Genomic DNA, 7,805 nt, shown 5'->3' with positions numbered 1-7,805 from the left:
GATGGGAAAACTTTGTACATGAAAGTTGCTCAGAACGACGAGACGAATCCGGATACGCAACCTGTTCGTCCGCCACACATCCCTAGCATAGCGAACACGTAACTTTCCTCCTCCGATTCACCTATCCGAAAACGCAAAACACCGGGGATACTTTCCCGGTTGTTTTCCCCCTTCGCCGGTATCACCTCTTACCGCGTTAGGTCATCCCTAGCACCGCGTATCACCATGTTATGCTTTGTGTTGCTTTGATTGCTCTGTTATTTATTATGTTACTTCTTTCCGGTAGACCCTGAGACTGCCGGCGACCCCCAGTTCGACTACGGTGTTGACGACCCTTCCTTCTTGCCAGAGCAACCAGGCAAGCCCCCCCCCTTGATCACCAGATATCGCCTATTCTTCTCTATACTGCTTGCATTAGAAGGGTGTAGCATGTTACTGCTTTCGGTTAATCCTATGCTGCTGCATAGCCTGTCATTGTTGCTATAGTTGTTACCCTTACCTGCTATCCTACTGCTTAGTATAGGATGCTAGTGTTCCATCAGTGGCCCTACACTCTTGTCCGTCTGCCATGCTATACTACTGGGGCCGTGATCACTTCGGAAGGTGATCACGGGTATATACTATATACTTTATATACATGACACATGTGGTGACTAAAGTCGAGTCAGCTCGTTGAGTACCCGCAAGTGATTCTGATGAGGGGGCTAAAAGGACAGGTGGTTCCATCCCGGTAGAGGTGGGCCTGGGTTCCTGACGGCCCCCGACTGTTACTTTGTGGCGGAGCGACAGGGCAGGTTGAGACCCCCTAGGAGAGAGGTGGGCCTGGCCCTGGTCGGCGTTCGCGGTTACTTAACACGCTTAACGAGATCTTGGTATTTGATCTGAGTCTGGCCATTTGGTCTATACGCACTAACCAACTACGCGGGAACAGTTATGGGCACTCGGCGTCGTGGTATCAGCCGAAGCTCTTTTTGACGTCAGTGACTGAGTGGCGCGCGCCGCATTGGACCGTAAGCTCGCGCTTGTATTAAGGGGGCTAGGTCTGCTTCCGGCCGCGTACGCAACGTGCAGGTGTGCAATGGGCGATGGGCCCAGACCCCCGCGTGCATAGGATTTAGACCGGCGTGCTGACCTCTCTGTTGAGCCTAGGTGGGGCTGCGACGTGTTGATCTTCCGAGACCGGGCATGACCCAGGAAAGTGTGTCCGGCTAAATGGGATCGAGCGTGTTGGGTTATGTGGTGCACCCCTGCAGGGAAGTTTATCTATTCGAATAGCCGTGTCCCTCGGTAAAAGGACGACCCGGAGTTGTACCTTGACCTTATGACAACTAGAACTGGATACTTAATAAAACACACCCTTCCAAGTGCCAGATATAACCCGGTGATCGCTCTCTAACAGGGCGATGAGGAGGGGATCGCCGGGTAGGATTATGCTATGCGATGCTACTTGGTGAACTTACCATCTATTCTCTTCTACATGCTGCAAGATGGAGGTGGCCTGAAGCGTAGTCTTCGACAGGATTAGCTATCCCCCTCTTATTCTGGCATTCTGCAGTTCAGTCCACCGATATGGCCCTTTACACATATACCCATGCATATGTAGTGTAGATCCTTGCTTGCGAGTACTTTGGATGAGTACTCACGGTTGCTTTTCTCCCTCTTTTCCCCCTTTCCCTTCTACCTGGTTGTCGCAACCAGATGCTGGAGCCCAGGAGCCAGATGCCACCGTCGACGACGACTCCTACTACACCGGAGGTGCCTACTACTACGTGCAGGCCGCTGACGACGACCAGGAGTAGTTAGGAGGATCCCAGGCAGGAGGCATGCGTCTCTTTCGATCTGTATCCCAGTTTGTGCTAGCCATCTTATGGCAACTTATTTAACTTATGTCTGTACTCAGATATTGTTGCTTCCGCTGACTCGTCTATGATCGAGCACTTGTATTCGAGCCCTCGAGGCCCCTGGCTTGTATTATGATGCTTGTATGACTTGTTTTTATTTTTAGAGTTGTGTTGTGATATCTTCTCGTGAGTCCCTGATCTTGATCATACACGTTGCGTGTATGATTAGTGAACGATTGAATCGGGGGCGTCACAGCTAGGCTTGCAAGAAACTGTGGTTGTGGCCTCGTGGTACATATGGTGGGAAAGGAGAGAAGCAAGGAAAAGCGAGAGCGTCAAACGACCTCTTAGCTCAGCTTTTGCTATCCAAGCACTAATGGCAGACTATGCAGAGAACTCTCCTTAGGAGTGGGCGAGAAGAGTGGGCTGGGAGAAAGCACCTACCGACACTTACAAGTTGAACACTGATGCATCATTCTTTGAAGATGGTACAGGATCAATGGCTGCTATTGTGCGTAACACTCGTTGGGAAGCAGTTGCCGGTGCTGCAGAAACTTTCAGTTATGCCTCAGGTGTTGCGTCTGCAAAAGTAATGGCACTTTACCTTGCTCTTCAACTAGTACATCATATTGGATGCTCAAAAATCTTCGTGGAGTCAGACTGCTTAGAGCTCGTTACCGCATGCAATGGAGGATCAGAGATACTGGCATCATATACTGCTATTTTATATGATACTTTCCAACTAGCACATGTGATATCGTCGATTCAGTTCCGTCATTGCCCCAGGGAAGCAAATAAGTTGGCACATGTTTTAGTGAGACATGCTTATGACTCAAAAGAAATGATTTGGTGGGATGATGTTCCGCCTAATTTTCTATTACCACATGTACTGAATGATATAACGCTCTCAAGCTTGCAATAAAGTGCCAAGAGGCTTCCTTTAAAAAAATTAAAAATGTGAGGACTCCTAGCTAGCTAAGTGAAAGATGAAACCAGAATCCCCGCAAAAGAAGAAGAAGATGAAACCAGAACACCATATCTCAACATGATCACTACCTAGCATTATTTGTACCAAAGCAATACGTCTAGTTTTTTAGCTTCACTTTGATTTTTTCTTGCTAAATTTTGTTCTTGATGGTCAAACACTGATGTCTACGACTGTTCTCCTTTAAATAAGGAAGATTTTCTGTTTTGAGAAGTCTACCGTTGCATCGTCCGGCCTGTCAAGAGTAAGCCCGAGTATCATTGCGAAATCACTAGTTGAGGAGTACTCGTTGCAAAGATTACTCCAACTCCCCTGGTGGCGACAAGTGCCGCACATGCAGTGCGCCACTTGTCGCAACCTGGGAGCTTTCCCTTTTTTCGTAGATCCTTTTATTCAAAACGTTTTATCTCTCAAACCGTGCGTCCAAATATTGAACCACTTTCACCGTTGGATTCCTCGCGTCGAGATTTTCAAAACTAGATACCATGTTGATAGGTTTTGACAAACTTTTTTTTCTCACGAGAAAAACCGGACGAAAAAAACCGAACCGGGAGCACGGGTTTTTTCCCTTTCCGAAAGAGGCACGCCCGTGCCTCTCTCGAAATCACAACTGTGCCTCTCGCGGAAGCAAAACCATGACTCTCGCGGAAGGAAAAAAAAGAGAAAAACACGATTTTTTTTCGTTTCCGAGGAGGCAGGGCCATGACTCTTGCGAAAGCACAACCGTGCCTCTCGCGGAGGCAAAACCATGACTCTCGCGAAAGGAGAAAAAACAGAAAACGCGTCTTTTTCTATTTCGGAGAGGCACGGCCGTGACCCTCGCGAAAGCACAACCGTGCCTCTCGCGGAAGCAAAACCGTGACTCTTGCGAAAGGAAAAAAAACAGAAAATGCATTTTCTTTCCGTTTTCGAGAGGCATGGCCGTGGCTCTCGCCAAAGCACAACTGTGCCTCTCGCGGAAGCAAAACCGTGACTCTCGCGAAAGAAAAAAAAAACAGAAAACGCGTTTTTTCTTTCGTTCCGGAGAGGCACGGCCCTGACTCTTGCGAAAGCAAAACCGTGACTCTCGCGAAAGGAAAAAAAACATAAAACGCGTTTTTTCGTTTCCAAGAGGCACTGCCGTGACTGTCGCGAAAAAAAAACCGTGCCTCTCGTGGAAGTAAAACGGTGACTCTCGCGAAAGAAAAAAAAACGTGTTTTCTCGGGCAAATTTTTTTTGATCGAAAAGGTAGGTAAGACCGGTGGAAAACCAAAACGTCAAAAAACCCGAAAAATAACGTTTAAAAAGCCGAAAACGCGTGCGAAAAAAAACAAAATCTGAAGGAAGCGCCTAGAGCGCGACACATGGCGAATGGCTGAGAGCGCGCCAAGTAGCGCTAATCGTTGCGAGGCTTCCGAAGAAGCGCTCGTTAACTAGTGGCTCCCAACACTTTTTATCACTTATAAATGACATTGGTGGGTAGTACTTTGCAACTTTTGGTGAAATTTCGTGACCAGCATTAACTAGTTGCTCTCGTATCATTGATTTTGTTTACAAGTGGGCTATGGGTATTCAGCCTGGATCCCATCCTGTGGCCTTTATAAACAACAATCCACTATTCATTCACTGTCGTCTCGAGGCTCTCCAGAGCGCTATCACGCACACAGAGGTCATGAAACACAACCAGATCCTAAAAAAAAGTCATGAAAACTGTTGAGTATATGTGTTGTATATATTTGTGTATTGGGCCCATCTCCTAGTTACCTTCTATAATTGAGGTCGTGACCTACTCCTTTACATCATATATACGTGCGTTTGCACTTGAGAAATACAACATGTAATTCCCACATCATACATGGTATCAGTTTTTTAGGTTTTCTTTTCGCTTTCGCGGCCGTCGCCGCCGCCGCGCCTCCTCCGCGCTGCCGCCGCCACCGTCCGTGTGCCTCCCGCGCCGGTCGCGCCACCTCCCCGCTAGCCGCGCGCTTCTCCCGATCGCCACTGTGTCCGCTAGCGCCTATCGATCGCGCCCGCTATCCCGCCTGCTAGCCGCCTCCCGATCGCGCCCGCACGCCTCCCCGCTAGCCGCCAACACCGCCAGCCACCGATCGCGCCCGCACACCTCCCCGCTAGCCGCCAGCCACCGATCGCTACCCCGCTCCTCACCCGCGATCGCTAGCTGCCTACGCCGCCAGCCAACAGATCGCTAAACCAGCTCGGTAGCACACATCGCCGCAGCGCCACGCCGCCCGCGTTCGCTAGCTCCGAGCCGCTCCACCTAGCAGCCGCTGCCGCTACGCAATGCCGCCGCCGCCGCTTCGTGTCGTAGCCGTCCTCTTCCTCTCAGTTTTCGCCGCAACAACCGCATCGTCCCGCTCTCGTCATGTCGTCCGTCACCTCCTCCGCGTCCACCAACTCCAACCCGTTCACCGACGCCAACCCTCCCGACGTGAACGACATCCGCAACCTGAACATCTTCGAGCGGGTGCCGGTTCGTCTCTCCTAGGCGGAGTCCTCCTACTACACGTGGAAGACGCATTTTTCCCTCATGTTCCAGGAGTATCACCTCATCGACCACGTGGACTGCACCGTCGATTCCAGCCTCGTCCCCGAGTTCCATGACTGGTCTACCATCGACACCACGATCATCCGTTGGTTCTTCCTCACCATCTCGCCGGACCTCTTCCAGACGGTCGTGGCGGACGGTGACGATGCCTGCGCCGTGTGGACCAAGCTGAGCGGGCTCTTCACCGACAACCAGCTCCAGCGTCGCATTTTTTTGCAGCAAGAGTTTTTTGGGTGTCACCAGGACAAGGCCTCCGTCGACGACTATTGTCGCCACCTCTCCGGTTCCTAGTAATTCAGGCTATTTATATTATCTGGTTATCCTCGATGATTATGTTGGAAATATGCCCTAGAGGCAATAATAAAATGGTTATTATTGTATTTCCTTGTTCATGATAATTGTCTGTTGTTCATGCTATAATTGTATTAACTGGAAACCGTAATACATGTGTGAATACATAGACCACAACATGTCCCTAGTAAGCCTCTAGTTGACTAGCTCGTTGATCAATAGATGGTTATGGTTTCCTGACCATGGACATTGGATGTCATTGATAACGGGATCACATCATTAGGAGAATGATGTGATGGACAAGACCCAATCCTAAGCATAGCACAAGACCGCGTAGTTCGTTTGCTAGAGCTTTTCTAATGTCAAGTATCATTTCCTTAGACCATGAGATTGTGCAACTCCCGGATACCGTAGGAATGCTTTGGGTGTACCAAACGTCACAACGTAACTGGGTGGCTATAAAGGTGCACTACAGGTATCTCCGAAAGTGTCTGTTGGGTTGGCACGAATCGAGACTGGGATTTGTCACTCCATATGACGGAGAGGTATCTCTGGGCCCACTCGGTAATGCATCATCATAATGAGCTCAATGTGACTAAGGAGTTAGCCACGGGATCATGCGTTACGGTACGAGTAAAGTGACTTGCCGGTAACGAGATTGAACAAGGTATTGGGATACCGACGATCGAATCTCGGGCAAGTAACGTACCGATTGACAAAGGGAATTGTATACGGGATTGATTGAATCCTCGACATCGTGGTTCATCCGATGAGATCATCGTGGAACATGTGGGAGCCAACATGGGTATCCAGATCCCGCTGTTGGTTATTGACCGGAGAGTCGTCTCGGTCATGTCTGCATGTCTCCCGAACCCGTAGGGTCTACACACTTAAGGTTCGGTGACGCTAGAGTTGTAGAGATATTAGTATGCGGTTAACCGGAAGTTGTTCGGAGTCCCGGATGAGATCCCGGACGTCACGAGGAGTTCCGGAATGGTCCGGAGGTAAAGATTTATATATGGGAAGTCCTATTTTGGCCACCGGAAAATGTTCGGGATTTTTCGGTATTGTACCGGGAAGGTTCTAGAAGGTTCCGAAGTGGGGCCCACCTGCATGGGGGGACCCACATGAACGTGGGTAGTGGGGGCAAGGCCCCACACCCCTGGTCAAGGCGCACCAAGATCCCACATTAGAAGGAATAAGATCATATCCCGAAGGGATAAGATCAAGATCCCTAAAAAAGGGGGATAACAATCGGTGGGGAAGGGAAATGATGGGATTTCTTTCCCCCACCTTTGCCAACGCCCCAATGGACTTGGAGGGCAAGAAACCAGCCCCCTCCACCCCTATATATAGTGGGGAGGCGCATGTGAGCAGCACCCCAAGCCCTGGCGCCTCCCTCCCTCCCGTGACACCTCTTCCTCCCCGCTTGCGCTTGGCGAAGCCCTGCCGGGATCCCGCTACTTCCACCACCACGCCGTCGTGCTGCTGGATCTCCATCAACTTCTCCTCCCCCCTTGCTGGATCAAGAAGGAGGAGACGTCCCCGCTCCGTACGTGTGTTGAACGCGGAGGTGCCGTCCGTTCGGCGCTAGGATCATCGGTGATTTGGATCACGACGAGTACGACTCCATCAACCCCGTTCTCTTGAACGCTTCCGCTCGTGATCTACAAGGGTATGTAGATGCACTCCTCCCCTCTCGTTGCTAGCATCTCCTAGATTGATCTTGGTGACACGTAGGAAAATTTTGAATTTCTGCTACGTTCCCCAACAGTGGCATCATGAGCCAGGTTTATGCGTAGATTCTATGCACGAGTAGAACAGAAAGTAGTTCTGGGCGACGATTTGTTCGATTTGCTTACCGTTACTAGTCTTATCTTGATTCGGCGGCATTGTGGGATGAAGCGGCCCGGACCGACCTTACACGTAGTCTTACGTGAGACAGGTTCCACCGACTGACATGCACTTGATGCATAAGGTGGCTAGCGGGTGTCTGTCTCTCCCACTTTAGTCGGATCGGATTCGATGAAAAGGGTCCTTATGAAGGGTAAATAGCAATTGGCATATCACCGTTGTGGCTTTTGCGTAGGTAAGAAACGTTCTTGCTAGAAACCCATAGCAGCCACGTAAAACATGCAACAA

Source organism: Triticum aestivum, chromosome 2D (genome assembly GCF_018294505.1).
Source record: "Triticum aestivum cultivar Chinese Spring chromosome 2D, IWGSC CS RefSeq v2.1, whole genome shotgun sequence".
NCBI lineage: Eukaryota > Viridiplantae > Streptophyta > Magnoliopsida > Poales > Poaceae > Triticum > Triticum aestivum.
This window is presented reverse-complemented; position numbering follows the sequence as displayed.